This window comes from Camelus bactrianus, chromosome 1 (assembly GCF_048773025.1).
Source record: "Camelus bactrianus isolate YW-2024 breed Bactrian camel chromosome 1, ASM4877302v1, whole genome shotgun sequence".
NCBI lineage: Eukaryota > Metazoa > Chordata > Mammalia > Artiodactyla > Camelidae > Camelus > Camelus bactrianus.
The window spans coordinates 70,729,008-70,749,011 of NC_133539.1; the positions used below are offsets into that span (position 1 = coordinate 70,729,008).

The window sequence follows — 20,004 nt, forward strand, 5'->3', positions numbered from 1 at the left end:
CCATCCAAACTGCTTCCTTTAGTCATCAATATTCCTCATGAATACATTTATAATCTTATACAGATTCTTCAAAAACAGGAACCAAAAACCACAGATCTGAAAAGTGTGCAAGCTGTATTAAGTCTCAACCCTGAATGAGAATACATATAGTGGGACAGATATTTTGCAGAGAAAAAAAACCTCCCTAGAAATGGAGAAATTTAATAAACATTCTTTAAAATACATAGCTGAGGTCCCAAAAGAATAAGGGCAAGATCCAGGGCTTAAAATTGAAAAGAGAATTGAAAACTAAAGCATTAAGTCCTGAGATGCCACTGAGACTGTCCTGTAAGTTTACAGGTCATTTAAGAGCTTGGTTTTAATGCCAGAAAGAACCTGAGGCCTTAGACTCTTCCAACAAGGAAGTGAGGCAAAGATCTGCCTAAAACCAGGATACTTAAAAAGGTGCATCCTTAGTGAAAGGCAACTAGGAAAAAAAAACAAAAATAAAAAACCCACCTGCAGGCATAGGAAGATGACAAGAAAGGTTGTCTGTCTCTGCCTAAACTCAGTGGGGGTAATGTTGTACTCTACAAGAATCTGTAATGAAGATCCACCCCACAGGTGGATGTGGGATTTGAATTTACACTCTCTCCTTTGTATGGGAATAATCAAATTAAGAAATTAATACAAAAGGTGATCCTGAAAAAGGATATTCCTGGTACACTTGGAAAAAGAAAATTCCAGAAACAGTGCTTCACAATGGCAACATAAGACCTACTGATTAAGCCCCACTAAATATGTGCTCATAATAAAAAATTTTAAAGCACCTCATGAAACAATGCACCATAAGTGAATGTCAATAGAAAAACTATCAACAGCAAGGGGAGACCCCAGAACTTCAAATATTATAATTACCAAGTAGAAATTATTGAAGTATATTTAAAATTATTAAAGGCATAAAATAAGGAATTAAGCATCTAGCCTAGTACTAAGTACTAAAGATATACTATAGAGATAATGAAGAGTGAAACCATCAGATTTCCATGTGGACATATCACTCTGGTGATTCTATCATGGGAGGATCTGGAAAACCAAGACTGAAGAAAGGCAGCTACTACAACAGTCAAAGAAAGAAAAGGGGGATGAAACTAGGGTAGTTTCATAGGCATAAAAAACAGCAGACAGAATAAAAAACTATTTATAAAGTAAAACTGTAGAAGTTGTTGACAGATTGGTTGTGGGTTGGAAGGCACAAGCAGGAGTCTATGTAACTCAAGTTTCTAATTTGAGTGATGGTTGAATGAAGATGTCACGAAATGAGGTAAGGAATATGGGAGTAGGCGTTGGAAGAAGCCAAATGTAGACTGGGCTATGGTGGATTTAAGGAATATATCTACTGAGATGCTGAATAATTAGAAATTGGATATAGTAATCTGAAACATCTGGGTTAGAATTACAGACTTCTTAGTCATGAGAGGAAATTATGAATAAAACTGTCCAGGGATAATAGACAAAGATAAAATCAGTGGACAATGGACCACATCTTGAGGAAGACTGGTATTTATTATATGTCCAGAGGATCGAAACAAACTCCAACTCAGCAACAGAGGTTGAAATATCAAATAGCACACAATCACAGATATCTACAGGATACAGAATTTCAGAAAGGAAGGAATGGTCATTAGTGTTTAATACAGCACTGAGGACAAATAAGATCAGATCTGAAAAGTTTTATTTTATTTATATATTAGAGTATCATTGTTATCTTTGGTAAGAATATGTCTTGTCTTCCTGATTAGAAAGTAAGCACACTAATGGGTGAGATCCGTCCTGCAGAGAACTGCGTGGTGAATGAAGTATTTGGGAGTATGCGACGGGGAGAAAGGTGAGAGGGAAAGAGAGGAGAGAGAGGGGAGGAAGAGAAGAGAAAGAGAAAATATCAGTACATGTATAACTGGAATCCCTGAACAAGGAAACTAAAACAACAGAACAGGATGAATAGTTCAAGATATAATTCAAGAAAACTTTCCTTTAAAAAAGGAATTTTTAAAAAAAGGCTTAAATCTATATATTAAAAGAGCACATCAAATATGAGGGAAAAATGGCTTAGAGTGATTATACTGAGACCCAATGCAGTAAAGTTGCCAGATTGCAAAATTAAGAAATAGCCAGGAAAAAATGAATTTTGAAAGAGGAAGAAAAAATTCTGGCCAGCCTTATATTTTCCCACAGTGACATTCAATGCCAGAAGATAACAGAGCAATATTTTCAAGATCATTAAGGAAAGCCAAAATGTTTTTCAATATAAAAGCTAGAGACCAACAATTTGAAGATACAACTCAAAGAGTATTTTGTTTTCCTGAGTCTTTTTTAAAAGCTCTCCCCCATATTAGTTTACTTTCCACCAAATCATGCCCAAATACCCTCCATATTTTGGGAAAAAAAGCATGTCTTTTATTAAACGTTTGTCCCTTCTTATAAGCCTATCATTTTATAGCCAAGAATCTGAAGCATGATATTCTTCTCTTCTTCATGAAAGTAACATGAATTCATAGAACATTTGAAAAATACATAAAATATTTTAAAAGATAAAGTCAACCATAATTGTACCACTAAGAGAAAATATGATTTAAAACTATTATATCTCTTTGCCTTTTTCTAATCATTTAGCACAGTGAAGATCCTATCAGTTGTTCTCAAAATGTGATCCACAAGAGGACTAAGGAGGTCATCAAGACTCAGGGGGTTCATGAGATCAAATTAATCTTCATAATAATATCAAGATTTTATTTTTATTTTTCAGCATGTGCACATTTGCAAATATGGTGAAACAGCAAGGGTGTGTAAAACTGCTGTCTCCCTAGCCCGAATCCAGGCAGTAGCATGCATCCATAGTAGCAGTCAACATTCTTCAGAACAATCATGGCCCCAGAGGAAAGGGGAAAAAAAAATGCCATTTTTACTCAACACTGTCCTTGATGAAGCAGTGATTTTCATTAACTTTATTAAATTTCAACCCTTAAGTACATATTTTCTTTAATGTTCTGTGTGATGAAATGAGAAATAGGAATAAAGTACTTTCATTGCACAGCAAAGTACGACAGCAGTCTCAAGGAAAAGCACTTGTGCTATTGTTTGAGTTGTGAGTTGAACCAACTACTTTTATCATGGAGTACCATGACTGACAGAAAAATATATCTATTCAGACTTGAGTATCTAAAGAAAAGTTTTTCAGAAATGAACACAGTAAAGCTGTCACTTCAAGGGAAGAAATGAACATATTTGTTGCCAATAATAAAATTCAAGCTTTCAACTGAAAGAATTTTGGAAAACACAGTCACCACTGTGAGCTTTACAGCTTCAGAGTAGACTTTACTGATGAGACTGATGGTGGTTCATTAGCTTTTCTTGAAGAAACTGCTTCAGCAAACAAGAAATGACTGTGGAAACTATAGCAAAAGCACTGGTGATCAGCATGAACTATATTTAACCACAAAAGTAAGCCTACAGCAAACAGATAGCATTTGACAATGAGGAAGAGATTTATATGATGATAAACTGTGAGGAGAAAGAGAAATGAAGGTGGGAGGTAGAAAGTATTAAGTCGTCTCAGCTGTAAGTTGGTAGTCAAAAAATATCATTTAAAGCACACAATTAAAATTATAACTAGAAAATAATTTTTTACAGTATAAAAGATAATGGTTAAAATCTGGTAATGAAGGCAGGGTTGAGGAGGAGGAAGGAAGAAAAAATATGCTAAATTTTATCACAGAAAGGACCAATGCCCCCAAAAATAGATCAAGGGAACTATATAATGCTATAATTATAAAGGTAATCGCTAGAATAAAATATATAATGCTAAATATCAGAAGTACATGCACAGGTAAAAAATAGAGTAAGTGGTAAAAGACTTTTTTTAAAAAAATAAAAAGAAAAAATATTTGGCTTAACTCACCTAGGATTTTCAGATTGAAATCTGAAAAAAGCAAAAATCTGAAAGCTCAAAAAGCAAACCCCCAACTCTATGTAGTAAACAAGAAACAAACACAAAGTAGTCCAGAAAGATTAAAAATAAAAGGATAGGCCAAAGTATACCATGCAAAGAAAAAATCAAGATTGTAATCAGATAAAAGATTATCAACTAAAGTAAAATTCAAGCTAAAAGGGCATTAAATGAATAAATAAATCACAATGAAGATAAATTTCCTATTTCTATATGCCAAATTACTACATGGTACATACTAAATTACATAGTGCTAACATTCCTAAAACAGAAAACAGAAGGAAAAATAGAGAAAAGAGCACTGTTAACAGGGCACTTGAATTCTCACCAGCCATGAGAAATTGTGTGGACAAAAATGGGTAAGGGTTTAGAAGATCTAACAGTTAATTTTAAAAATCTGATTGAAAATGAACTATTTTCTGTGAAAACACACAAAACACTATTTCAAGTGCTCATGGAATACTAATAAAAACTGATCATATGCTAAGCCACAAAATACATATAAACAGTGACTCCAAAAAGTAGAATTAGTACACAAAACATTATCTCATAACAATACAATAAAATTATAAAGAAATCATATATCAAAAAATAAGATGCTCTCTCCACCTAAAAAATAAACTTTCTCTAAAACTCTTCATAGAAAGAATACCAATCACAGTTGAAGATTATATATAAAGACAATAATGAAAGTGGTATGTATTGAATTAACAGCCTTAAAAGAGTCTATAAATTGACATTTTTAAAACACTGCAACAGGAGCAAAATACTGTTTTTTCTGTTTTCTTAAATACACAGAACATCCAACTAAGATAAATGAGATATTTTAGGCCATACAACAAATTTCAAATTTAAAAAGATTCAAGTCATACATATGTTCTCTGACCACAGTGGAATTAAAATAGAAATTAACAAAATAAAGAATAAGAGATGACATCACTATACATTCTCCAGATATAAAAAGGGTAATGAAAATGTCGTGAGCAACTTTTTGCCAATAAATCTGACAAAGATGAAATGGTCAAATTTTGTTAAAGACAGAAAATGCCAATCCTCACTCAAAAAGAAACAGAATATATAACCCTCTAAGAAATTATACTTATAGTTAAAAACTTTCCTACAAAGAAAACTCAAGGTCTTGATACTTTCAACGGTGATTCTGTCAAACATTTAAGGAAGAAATACCAAATCTACACAAACTCTTCCATAAAACTGAAAAGGAGGTAACAATCTACAACTAATTCTATGAAGTCAGCATTACTCCAATACCAAAAATACACAAAAAGACACCAACAGATTATCATTCCTCATGCACATGTTCACACATAGCGGATAATATACTGTAACCAAGTGAATTTATCCCAGGAATGTAGAGTTGGTTTAAAATTCAAAAAAATCAATGCAATTTACCATATCAACAAATGAAAAAAAGAACCATATGATCATCACTATAGACATAGAAAAAGAAAATGACCAAAGCCAACAACATTCATTCCTGGGGAAAAAAAAAAAAAAACTTTAGGAAATTAAGAATAGAATCTCCTCAATCTGATAAAGGGCATCTTTAAAAACCTTTAGCTAGCACCATATTTATAAATCAAAGAATGATGCTTTCCCACTAACACTGGAATAAGACAAGGATGCCAACTCTCACTATTTCTATTCAACATCATACTGGAGGCCATACTGCAGCCAGTGTAATAAGGCAAGAAAGAGAAATAAAAGGCATCCAAATTGGAAAAGAAGAAGTAATTCTGTCTTTATTTGCAGAGAACATGACTGTCTATGTAGAAAATCTGGTGGAATATACAAAGAGTTCTTAGAACTAATAAGTAAGTTTAGCAAAATTACAAAGTAGATCAAAATACTAAGATCAATTGCATTTCTAATAAACTAGAAACACACAAGGTGAAACTGAAGTAATAAGAAAATACCATCTGCAATAGCATAAAAAGTAGTGCCATTGAAGTATCACGAAAGTTAAGAGAGGGGAAATAAGCAACACCAGGGGCACTGACAGCAAGGAGGCCTCCCTATGTCTGACCTGAAAATGTGACATCAAAATGGATGTCTCAAAGACAGCATTCACCAACCAAATTGCAGAGAAGAATGCTTCAGCAAGAGGGAATAACAGCTTATGGAAAAGTCCAGATGTAAGAGATGGCACAGAACCTTGAGGAAGTGAGATAGACAGTGTGACTAGAACATAGAGAGGAGACTGGAACTGGATGAAGAAGGGGCAATGTGCACAATTCTGGACTTTATTCTAAGGGTAAGGGAAAACCACTGAAGGGGTCTTAAGCAGGGAAGTGAGATTAAAAATTTAAGAACTGTGGCAGGATCATACGTGATTTAGAGTCTTTTTACTTTTGTTACTCATCAAAATAAAAAATACACTTACATTAGAATACATGTATAAGCTGTAATTACTTCCTTACAAATTTCTTCTACTATATGCCACTTGCCAAATTCCATCCCCTGCAGCACTTCTTAGCTCTCTTGGCCTAGACTCTCTCACCATCTGCAATTCCAAACTTCTGCTCACTTCCTTCTCTTTCTTTAGCCAAGAGACCTTCAAATGTCATGAAAAGAGGACACACAAGAGATTTCCACTTCCAGGAAGATGGATCAGACATGGTTTTCCCTATTCTTCCCACTTGTATAATTCAAACCCTTACAGTATATACAACAAAACATAAGAAGACTCTGAAAGGTAGAGAGAAGAAATCAGACCATCTAGGACCTCAGGACCTGAGGAATGACATGGTGGTGAGTTCCCTGGTTTCGTTTAACCATATGTCCCAGTCTTAGAGCTGAAGAAGCTAGTGACATGGAAATGCCCATGGGTGCAGATAGAAAAAGCCCCAACAAAAGCTTACTCTCTCTCTAGCCAAGAAAACAAAAAAGGAGAAATTTGGTCAAATAAAATTGGCCCCATACTGTGATGGTTAATTTTACCTGTCAACTTGTCAGGACCATGAAGTGGCCACATATTTGGTCAAACGTTACTCTAGGGTGTCTTTGAGGGTGTTTCTGAGTGAGATTAACATATTAATCATAGAAAGAGTGGAGCAAACTCCTCTCTCCAATGCTGAAACATCAGCTCTTTGTGGGTCTTGAGCCTGCCAGCTCTCAGACTAGAACTTTATCATCAGCTTTTCTGGTTCTCAGCCTTCAGACTTGGACTAAGACTTGGACTAAAACTACACACCAGCTCTCCTGGGTCTCCAGCTTGCCAAGTGAAGATCTTGGGGCTTCTCAGCCTCCCCAATAATATGAGCTAATTCTTTATAATAAATTATATAATATATCCCCTACTGGTTCCATTTCTCTGGAGAACCCTGATTGATACACTCACTCATGCCAGCAAAGGCTAAATGGAAAACCTGAATTTCTACCCTCCACAGGATATAACAAGGTACTCCAAACCTCCCTCCCCAGGTCAGGGTGGTATCAGAGAAGCCTAAGGAAAGTCAGGACTTTCAATTCCAACAAGCCAATAACATATCCTATCCTCCTCCCACATGGAAGCTGGCAGTGGAGATCATGTGGGGAGCGTGAATTTCTACCTACACTCCAGAGTAATGAGGCCACACTGGGGAGTGGTATCAGAGGAGGTCTATGAATTAGAACTTTGACCAACACCCAGTCCAGTGGTTGTGAAGCCACCCTCACCACAGTGCCAATGGAGGCCACATGGAGAGCAGTAATGAGGCACTCCTAGCCCTAACTAGCCAGTGAGGTACCAGTGAAGTACTAGTAAGGAGCAAGAACTCCCATCTCTGTCCAGCAGTGAGGAGGAGCACTCACCATCAGATACCAGTGGACGCTGAGTAGGAAACTTGGAATTTACCCGCACGTGGCAGTAACAAGGTAACACCCCTACCCTTACTCTGCCAGGACACTATCAAAAGGAAGCAGTTAAAAAGGAAAATTTAAATAAGATATGGAGTCTCACAATATAAAATCCAGAATGTCCATGTTTCAAAAGAAAATCACAAGTTATACCAAGAACGTGGAAGGTCTGAAATTGAATTTTAAAATGATAATCAATAAATGCCAACACTGATATGGCAGAGATGTTAGAATGATCTGACAAAGATTTTTAAAGCAGCCATCACAAAAGTGCTTCAATGAGCAATTACATATTATCTTGGAACAAATGAAAATACAGGAAGTTTCATCAAAGAAATAAAAGATATAAAGAAAAACCAATGGAAATTTTAGAACTGAAAACTATGATAACTAAATTTTTAAAAAACTCAAAGGATGGATAAAAGAATAAAAGAAAAAAGAGTTCAGAATAAAGAATCAGTGAACTGGAAGAAAGAACAACAGAAATTTCTAATCTGAAAGAGAAAACAAAAATAACTTAAAAAAATGAACAGAAACTCAGGGACTCGAAGGCTATAACAAAAGATCTAATGTTTGTGTTATTAGAACCTCAGAAGAAGAGAAGAAAGAGGGTAGAACTGAAAAAGTACTCAAAAATATAAAGGCTAAAAATGTACCAAGTTTGGCAAAGTTTATAAACACATAGATTTATCTAAACAAGATAAATCTAAAGAAATTCACACCAAAGACATTTTCAAACTTCTGAAAACTAAAAGACAAAAAAAAAGAAGTTTTGAAAGTGTATGAAATAGATGACATCTTAGCTTAGGGAAAAACAATTTGAAGGAATGGATTTCTCATCAAAAACCATGGAGGCCAGAAGAAGTGACACAATTTTTTCAAGTGCTCAAATAAAGTAACTGTCAACCCAGAATCCCAAATCTAATGATATATTCTTGAAGAATGAAGGGGAAATCAAGATATTTTTAGGTGAAGAGAACTTGCTGCCAGCAAAATACCCCCAAAAGAATGGCTAAAGAAAGTTCTCTAAACAGAAAGGAAACAATAAAGCAAGGGACTTTGGTACATCAGAAAGAAGAAAGAAGAAAGAACACGGTAAGCAAAAATAAGGGTAAATACAATAGGCATTCCTTCTCCTGAGTTTTCTTACTTACGTTTTATGGTTGAAGTGAAAATTACAATACTGTGTGGTATGGTTCTAAATAGACATAGAGGAAATATTAAGATAATACAAAGAAGGAAGGGTAAACAGATATTAAGGGAGGTAAGGGTTCTAAATTATTTCAACAGGAAAAATAACACCAGTAGACTGTGATAAGTGATGTATATATAATACCTAGAGAAACCACCATATAAAGCTACACAAAAAGATGCACTCAAATATACTATAGATAAATCAAAATTAAATTCTAATAAACGTTCAAGTAACTCACAATAAGGCAGGAAAAAAAAACAGAGAAGCAAAAAACTGAAAGAACAAACAGAAACCAAAAAAATAACATGAGAGACCTAAACCCTAACACATGGATAATTACATTAAATGTAAATAGTCTAAATATACCAATTAAAAGACAGAGGTTAGCAAAGCAGATTAAAGAAGTCTACAAGAAACTCATGTCATGTCAAATATAACAATACATATGCAGGCTAAAAATAAACTAATGGGAAAAGATACATGATACAAACATCAATCAAAAGAAAGCAGGAGTGGCTATATTAATATTAGATAAAATAAACTTTGGAGCAAAGAAAATTGCTATAAACCAAGAAAGACATTATAATGTTAAAAGAGTCAATCCACCAACAAGACATAGCACTCTTAAATGTGTATATACCAAATGACACAGCGCAAAATAAAGGAAGAATTGATAGAACTGAAAAGATAAATAGACAAATTCACAATTCTAGCTAAAGACTTCAATACTTCAACACACTCAAAAATTGACAGAACTAGACAGAAAATTAGCAAGTATATAGACAAACTCAACAACACTATCAAAGTATCCAAACAATATTTTTTGAATGCGTCAACCAACAACAGCAAAAAGCAAATTCTTTTCAAGTGCCTACAGAACAAATACCAAGATGAATTACATCTAGGACCATAAAACAAACTTCAGCAAGTTTGAAAGTACTGAAATCATATAGCATGTGTTCTCCAACCACAACTGAATCAAACTAGAAATCACTAACAGAAAGATAACAAGAAAATCCGCAAACACTTAAAAACTAAATATACTTCTAAATAACCCATGAATCAATGAGGAAGTCACAGGAGAAATTTTAAAAACACATTCAACTGAATAAAAACAAAAATACAACATATCAAAGCTTGTAGGACACAGCTAACAGTTGTGCTGAAAGGGTATTTATAGCATTAAAAACATACATTAGAAAACTGAAAAAATCTCAAATCAATCTAAGATCTCATTTCAAAAACTCAGAAAAAGAACAAAATAAATCCAAAAGAAACAGAATGAAAAACAAAAGGAACAGAAATCAATAAAACTGAAAACAAAACAAAAAACACTAGAGAAAAATCAATAAAACAAAGAGCCAGTTCGTCAAAAAAAAAAAAAAAAAAAAAAAAAAAGGAGGGGGGGTTGGGTAGCTAAAATTGATTAACCTCTACCAAGGCTGACAAAAAATAAGGAGTAGACACAATTACCGATATGAAGACTGAAGCAGGGGGCATCACTATAGACCCTGTAGATACCAAAAGGATAAGGGAATACTATCAGTAACACTACACACATAAACTCGACTAACTTAGATGAAATGGACCAATTCCTCAAAAAAACACTATCTCAACTCATTTAATATGAAACAGATCATTTGGATACACCTCTAATTATTAAAGAAAGTAAATTCATAATTTTAAAACTTCCCCCCAAAATCTCTATGCACAGATGTTTCACTGAAGTTTTACATCAAACATTAAAGAACTGATGCCACTTCTATATAATCTCTCCCAGAAAACAGAAAAGAATACCTCCTAGCTGATTCTGTATAGTATTACTAACACCAAAATCTGAAAAAACATTTAAGAAAAACTACAGACTAAAACCTCTCCTGAATAAAGATGCAAAAATCCTTAACAAAATATTAGCATATAATTCATCATTATGTAAAAAGCTTTACACATCATGACCAAGGGAAGTTTATTCCAGGAATGCAAGGCTGGTTCAATAATCAAAAGTTCATCAATGTAATATACCATTTTAACAGGCAAAAGCAGAAAAATCACATGATCATATCAATGCAGAAAGAACATCTGACAATTCAACACCTATTCATGAAAAAAACTCTTAGAAAAACAGAAAGAGAAGGGAATTTCCTCAACTTGATAAAGAGTACTTAAAACAACATACAGCTAACATACTTAATGGTGAAAGATCAAATGCTTTCACTCTGGGAACAAGGCAAGGATGGCTGCTCTCACCATTTATATTCAACACAGTGAGAAGTTCTAGCCCTGGAAATACTGCCCTGGAAGTTCTAGCCATGGCAATAAAAGAAGAAAGGTGAGGGGAGGCACACAGATTAGGAAGGAAAAAATAAAACTGTTCTGTTTGCAGATAACATTATTGTCTACAAAGAAAATCCCAAGGAATCTAAGCAAAACTTCCTAGTACTAAGAAGTGAGCTCAGCAAGACTGCAGGATACAAGATAAAAACCAATTTTATTTCTATAAGCTATTAATGAACACATGGGAACCAAAATAAAAAATTCAATATCATTTATAATTTCAGAAGAAAAGAAAGAAGAGAAAGAGAGGGAGGGAGAGAAGGAGAGAGGAAAAGAAGGAATAAGCTGCTTTATTTTTAATAGCCTCAAACTGGAAACAATGAGATGTCCTTCATTGGATGAATGGTTAATCAATCTGTGGTATTCCATACTATGGAATACAACTCAGCAACAAAAATCAACAATCTATTGATAGATACAACAACCTAGATGAATTACCAGAGAATTATGCTTAGTTAAAAAAAAAAACAAAACTCAATCTCAAAAGATTATATACTATAAATTCTATTTATATAACATTTTTGAAATGATAAAATTATAGCACTGAAGAACAATTAATGGTTGCCAAGGGCTAAGAAGGGAGTGAGGGCAGAAGGGTAATGAGTGTGGCTACAGAGGGGCAAAGTGAGGGATTCATGTGGTGATGGAAATGTTCTATATCTTTATTGCATGGGTCAATATCCTTGTCATGTAATTGTAATATAGTTTTGCAAGATGTTATCATTGGGGAAAACTGAGTTAAGGGTACATGGGATCTCTTTATGTCTTTACAACTAAATGTGAATCTACAATTATCCCAAAATTGAAAATTTAATTAAAAAAAAAAGGATACACATGCCTGCCCCTAATTAACTCACTTAAAAAAGGCTAAACCATCCAAATTAGCAATTCCAATCTGGCTTCTTAAAGAAACCAGGGCTTTATCAATGTTGAACATTTAAAACCATAAACAAAATAAAACATTAGTTAAAGCCAAATCTATTTCCTTATGTTAAGTCTTCCTTTCCAGAATCTGAAAATGAAGAGACAATACAGATTGTCCAGTGAATAATCCCTGGTGGCAACCTCCCATATTCCGGAAAGTGAGCTAGGTGGGATTAGCAGCTCTCCACCTTCCTAAGGGTCAAAGCTAAGTACTGACTCAACTTCCCACAGGATGTGCAGTCAGGATGTGACATTCCCAGGACTAGTATACAACCACTTTGAGCAGCTTGTGCTCAAGCTCAGATGATTTCCCCACTTAACCCATTTGGAAGGCTGCTCTCACAAGAGCCCTTAAAAAAAGGAGAATGGGAAGAGATTGGTCCTCTTGAAGCAAAACCCTCAGTCCATTCAGCCAGATAGGCCTCTCTATGGGATGCTGAGAGGTCAAGGGAACTGCATGCAGACTTCCAGGCCTCCCGCCCTGAAGTTCCACCTTTGTTGTGTGCCACTTATTTGCCTGATGCCTTTTAACACACACAGTGAGCAATACCTGCTTTAAGAATATTGCACAAGAATAAAAAAAAAAAAACCCACAAGAATATTGCACTCTATCTCAAAAGCTTGCAGAATACTCCCTGAGAGATGGCTGGATTTTGGCCTACAGAATTTTTTTAAAAAGTAAATATTTCTCTGATCTCTTCTTCAGTGGATAGCCCTATAACTGTCCAAAGAAGACTGTTTCTCTTGTTAGGTATTTGTGTGTATTTAAGATTTATTTTAAAAAAGCAATATGTCATATAACTCAGTAGCAAACAAACAACCCAATCAAAAAATGGACAGAAGATCTAAAAACATTGCTCTAAAAAAGACATACAAATGGCCAATAGCCACATGATAAAATGCTCAATATTGCTAATTATCAGAGAAATACAAATCAAAACTACAAAAGGTATCACCTCATACCAATCAGAACAGCCATCATTAAAAAGTCCACAAATGATAAATGCTGGAAAGGGTGTGAAGAAAAGGGAACCCTCCTACACTGTTGGTGAGAATGTAGTTCAGTGCAGCCATTATCAAAAACAGTACAAAGATTCCTTAAAAAAATTAAAAATAGAATTACCATATGACCCAGCAATCCTCCTCCTGGGCATATATTTGGAGGAAACTCTAATTCAAAAGATACATGCAATACAATGTTCATAGAAGCACTATTTACAATAGCCAAGACATGGAAACAACCTAAATGTCCACTGACAGATGACTGGATAAAGAAGTTGTAGTATATTTATACAATGGAATACTACTCAGCCATAAAAAAGAATGAAATAATGCCATTTGCAGCAACATGGATGGACCTGGACTGTCATACTAAGTGAAGTAAGCCAGAAGGAGAAAGAAAAATACCATATGGTATCACTTATATGTGGAATTAAAAAAAAAAGAGACACAAATGAACTTATTTACAAAACAGAAACAGACTCAAACATAGAAAACATACTTAAGGTTACCAGTGAGGAAAGGTGGTGGGGAGGGATAAATTGGGAGTTCAGGATTTGCAGATAATAACTACCATATATAAAAAAGATAAATAACAAGGACCTACTGTATAGCACAGGGAACTATATTCAATGTCTTGTAACAGCCTATAATGAAAAAGTCTTTGAAAAGTAATACATATGTATATGTATAACTGAATCACTATGCTGTACACCAGAAACTAACATAACACTGTGAATTGACTATATTTCACTTAAAAAAAAAAAAAGGCAATGTGGATATGTGAATAAAACACTGGGCTGACTGAAAACTTAAATTTAAGCCTGTCAATTGTTTGAGTGACTGAAGAGATCATTTTATTGCATTGTGACTGTCTTACCATCTGCCAACTGAAGATACAATCTCTGGCTTTCCCTATTTCATAAGGATGATGTGAAAAGAAATGAGACAGCAGATACAGATTCCCTTGCTTTCTGGAGCAATGGCATTAATTCTCATAATTTATATTCTAAAAGTCAACCAGGCAATGAAAACTGCATTGTTTGATAATGATTCAAAATTTCAACAAAGCATATGTGTATATATATATACACATATATATGAAAGTAGATAAACATACCTGAGCACACACACATCTCAGGTAGTATATATCTCAGATATACACACAGATCTCTGCAGGCTCCCAGAGCTAAACAGCTGGTATTCTAGTATGACTATACAAACACCATGAGCAGTTACATAACTACATATCTCTCTCAGTATGTGTATTTTTTTTTTTCTTTTCAGATATGATGATAACAAAATAACTTTCCAGGAAAAATCTGACTCCCCAGAACCAGCATTTTAAACAAGCCTCAAGGATAAGTGCTGGACACTGACACTGTTTTCCCTTCTTCAGATCATCTCAGGGAAGCATGAGTTACACAAGGAAAGAGCCTATTGCCTCACTCTATGTTCAGTCTCTGTCCACTCTTTAGCATGAAATCTTATTACAAAAACATATGCCAACAGCTGCTATAAAGATGGCCTTGAACAATCTGCTTCTCACAGAAATGTAAAAGGAAGCTGGAAAGGGAGCTTGGTAATGGTCACTGTAAAGCTTTGCTTCTAAGATCTTTTAAAATTATTTATTTTCAAATCCTTTTAGCTTGATTCATACTATTAAAATACCTTATGTTTATTTACATCTCTATCTTTCTTCATAAACATGAGTGAACCAAGATAAAATAATCCAAAATACATGAAAATGCTTCCATAGTTCATCGATCAGCTTTTGAGTTGGAGAACACTGTTGGCAGAGAACTCTGATACCAGAAGAGCTAAAGGGACAGACTGTTAACTGTGCTGACTACTATTGAGGACCCACAAGATGAGGAATAAAAGCCCACAATCATTCAGATATGATTACCATGATTCTCCTAAAATTAATTCCTTTGTATTTTCACTTTTTTATACATTTCAATATACTCCTAAAACTTATACATTACTTGGTCTTCTCTATTTCAAAGAGAGCTACCTGACAACACACTGGTCTGAGATTATCAAAGAATAAACTGAGGAATGCAGATATAGGGTCGAGGCTCCCGAGTCAAGAGGCTGGGTGCCTATTGTGATTCTACTTACTGGTCATATGATACTAGACAAGTTACTCTACCTCTCTCTGTGTCTGTTTATACTTCTAAACATCTTTAAATAGGGATAAATAATAACTATTCCTCAAGTATGTTATAAAGATTAAGTCAGATACTTGCCAGGCACAAAGCACACAATATTAGCCATGATTACAGACATCTGTGTGGCAAATGCTAAGTTCTATTCTCAGTTCAAACCTCCCAGAGTTAGATTTAAAAGATACTCCCCAAGACAAATATTGTATATAACATAAATTTGTGTATTTTAAAAAATTCCCTCAACAAATACTTATAAAAATTAGGGCACTAAACCAGATGCTGGGAATACAGTGGTGAAAAAAATCAAACATGGTCTCTGAACTCATACAAGTCCCCAGACTTACAAAGTCTAGCTGGAGAAGACTGACACTGAATGAGTAATTTAAGTGCACAGGATTTTACCAAAAAATGGATCTGACTTAACCTGAAAGTCAGAGTAAGTAACATTTAAGCTGGCACCGGAAAATAAATAGGAGCTAAAAAAAAAAAGGGGGGGGGGAGAATTTTTCATGCAAAGAGAACACCATGGGCAAAAGTTCTGAGTCAAGAAAGAATGGAGATATCAAGAAATTGAAAAGAACTCTATAGTATGGTAGGGATACAGAGAATTAGGGGGAGACAGGGAGTGGTATATCATGCAGAGCCTTAGAAACTGCTAGGGAATTTAGTCTTTACTTTAGGACAACGGGAAGTTCTTAAAAGACTTAAACCAGGAGAATCTCATGTATAGATTTGATATATATTTGCTATGGATACTGCGTGGAAAATGGAATGAAGTGTAATAATATGTACAGGAAGATCAATGAGGAAGCCACAGTAATACAGCAAGAGAAAATGATAGTGATGTAGACCAGAATAGTGGCAGAATAGATGGCATGATGCAGAGAGATTAGAGAAACTGTCAAGAGGCAGAGTAGACAGGAACAAATGAAAAACAAGAATCACTCAACTTGCTTTAGGTGGATGATAGATCCATTCACTAAAATAGGGATCATCAGAAGGGGCTTTGTGAGGGAATATTCATGAGTGTGAGATACCTATAAAACATCCAAGTGAAGATGTAAAGGGGCAACTAAACTATATGGATCTTGGAACTCTAGGTTGGAGGCAGTGGTTAAGACAGTCATTTGTCTATGTCATCTAGGGAGAGAAGATAAAGCAATGACTCTTAAACTTTAAGATGCTTAAGAATCAGCTCAGGGGCTTATTACAAATCCTAGTCACCAGTCCCAGAGAGCCTGATTCAGCAGTCCAGGGAAATAACTCAAGAAAAAGCATTTTTTAAACAAATACTCTCAAGTAACAGACAGCATCTTGAGAAACACTGATACAGAAATAAAAGGTAACAGTATTATGAAGAATTCTAACATTTACTGGTTAAGTAAAAGAAGAGGAAGAAGAATAAACAAAGAAAGACATTAAGTAGCAAGAGAGTTAAGAAAAAACCTGGAATGCATGATACCAGAGATGCCAGAGGGACAGACTATTTCAAGAAGTTGTTAACTATGTTGAATGCTACTGAGGACCAACAAGATGAGGAATAAAAGAGTCCACAGAATTCACAGACATGAAATGAGAGGGAGGTAAGGAAATGGAGAGAACTCATATGATGTGTGGCTCTGCTAAGAATGTATGAACAAAAGGCATAAGGCTATGGGAGATGGTATGGGGCAAAGAAGAAATTTGTTTGCTGTCTGACTTTGTTGTGGGGAAAGGAAAGACTTGGCCAGAAGAAAAGATGTGGTTCAAGATGTATGAAACAGCGACCTCTTTAATTCCTTTTAATCCAGTAGTTACACAAATAGATTATAATAGGTTCAAATCTTTTCTTATATAAACAAAAGCCACAGCCTATCAAAAACATCACAATAGGCAAAAGTTATTTCCTATAGTTAAGATAGGGCAAAATATTGATTGATCTTTGGAGAAAAGCAGAAATACTGAATGGCATTACATATTCTGAAAAGGTAAGGCTCCTCCTCAAAGGTAAAGATTGAAATTGAGGCAGCAGGCATGAGTGCCACCTGCTGGTAAAATATAAATGCTCAGTATTTTGACTGAGCTAGAAACCAGTCTTAATGGAATTTCAAATAATTGGATCAGAGATTTCCTGTTTCCAATGAAAGTTTCTTGATAATGAAACAGAATCTCAGATGTTCCCATCCAGCAAAAGAAAGTCTTTTCAAAATACTCCTGGTTAGTTGGTCACCATCCCTTTACTTCAATATATTCAATAGTAGGAGGCACATAAGTCCAAGGTTTGTTACATAATCACTAGGTCATTTTAAATTGAAACAGATCTTCTCCTGATTTCTACCACTTATACTAGCCTTCCCTCTACTGCAATACAGTAAATCCCTACAGCACAGTCCTTCACCATCTGAAGACAGGCATCCATCTACTTACGTTCTTCTCAGACAAAAAGCCCTAGTTTTTTTTTTTTGTTTTTTTTTTTTAACTATTGTTTTTAAAACCTCCCACCATCCCAGTTGTGGGATACACGTCAGTCTGTCAACAGTCCATAAAGTATCTTCTTAGAGTTTTTATTTTCAACTGGTAGCCCAGTGGTACTATCATTTTCCTTTTCTGGGTCTTAACACACTATTGGCTCATACTAAGGTTAGGGTGAACTAAAATCCTGTCCACCTAGATTTTCCCAGTCCAGTACTCATGTAACTTATAATTATTTGAATCTAGTGCAAGTCTTGATGTTTATCCTTGTTAAATTTCATCTTGTAACAATTTTGACTGCACTTCATCAAGATCATTTTGGACCTTGATTCTTCGTGCCATCTAAATTCAACAAGCCACTCAATAAATCTTCATCCAAATGATAGAAATTTGGATGAAACAGCCCTAAAAAGCAATTAATACTAAGCCACCAAAGAATACTTTTTGGGTAGGGATGTTCACCTAGCTGCATATCTATTTACTATTATTTACTAATCTATTTCAGCACTGAGGATAATGGAAAACAGACAAATGCTTTAATGAAATCAAGAGGTTATGAAATAAGCATTCCATGAACAGACTGTCCTCACATTCCTTTCAAAATAACAGTATGTGAGTTTAACAAGGTTCTTTTTAGGTGAACTCATGGAAAATGTTCACAAACCACACTGGGGTTATCAGTGGATAGTTTCCTAAGTCCACTCTTCTTTTAAAAAATTACACTTAAGAGTTAACCTATTGAACTATTTTATGATTATTTTATAATGAAATATTTAAGATTAAACACTTAAAAGAGCAGATTTGTGGCCACTTGGGCATGTATTTCACTCATCCTGATGAGCTAAAAGACCACCTTTTCTAAAAGAAAATAGTTCTCCTGAGTGAAGTAAATTGTCTCCTCTGCTCAGGCATCCATGCTTAATTGAGTGTGCCTTATTTGAAAATTGATCCGAAGTTACTTACAAGTTACTAATGATAGCTCAGAACATTCAGATGGTATTCTGGGTTATAATTCCACTGAGTCTTGAGATTTGAACAATCATAATGTAATGAAATAAAAGAAAGTTTTTAACTCAGTAACAACGTTTTTTGCGTGACTGATTCTACAGTATGTCATCTCAGATCAAATCAGATCAAATTAAATCATATATTTGTATGAGAAATTCTCACAAAAGCACCCAACCTAAATCTTTTTTGAAAAGGTGGGTATTGCCTTTACTAACTTTTTAAAATAATTTGAATCTTCTATTTTCATTATAGAATAAAACCTCTTCTGAAAATTATAGGTATTTGTGTTGTACTATGGAAATTTGAACTTTGTTTTTATGATCCTACAACTTAAAATACTTGATTATTCAAGAAGATCCAATGCTAACTATACAGACAGAAATTAAATTATTTACCTTTAAGTATAAAGGCTGTTCAAGTAAATTATCCCTTACCTAATCAAATTAATTCTGACCTGGTGCTACTCCTGATTCTTTTGTCATTTTTGTCTTAACCTTTCAGTAACAGAAATGCTTGACATTGGAGTGGGGACTTACAAAAGTAAGACTCATTTTATCAACTGACAAATCAAAAATCCATTCTTTAAAAAAAAACCATTCTTTTCGCTTGAACTATACTTGTTACTGGTTGTTAATACAGAACATGAAATACATGCTGGACTTCAGCTTTTTTCTTTAATACATTTATCTGGACTTTTCCATTTTAAAGACCATTCTGTGTGCTCATGAAAATGAAGGCAGAATAAGAAGCATTGCTCTATAACAGAGTGTGGCAGTCCAGATGTGCGCTCTGAAGCCCAATTGCCTGGATTCTAATCCAGCCACATTGTTCACTAGCTACATGAACTGCAACAGGCTGTTTAATCTCTCTGTGCCTCACTCTCATTTATAAATGTGAATAATGACAGTACCTATCTGAGAGTGTTATAAAAAGTAAATGAGTTAATACGTGTAAAGGGTTTGTAACAGCACCTGCCACATGGTAGGCATCAAACAGTTCAGAAGTTTGCTCTAATTATCGTTCTTGATCACCGATTATCATCACCCCTTCTCACTCATCATTTTCCTGCACTTGCTTTGAAA

General features: G+C 34.7%; 1 protein-coding gene across 3 annotated transcripts in view; it reads right to left on the reverse strand.

The window, feature by feature from the left end:
- The window catches only part of VPS8 (VPS8 subunit of CORVET complex), a 222,892-nt gene that overhangs the window by 148,981 nt on the left and 53,907 nt on the right, over positions 1-20,004 (reverse strand). The window lies entirely within an intron of this gene.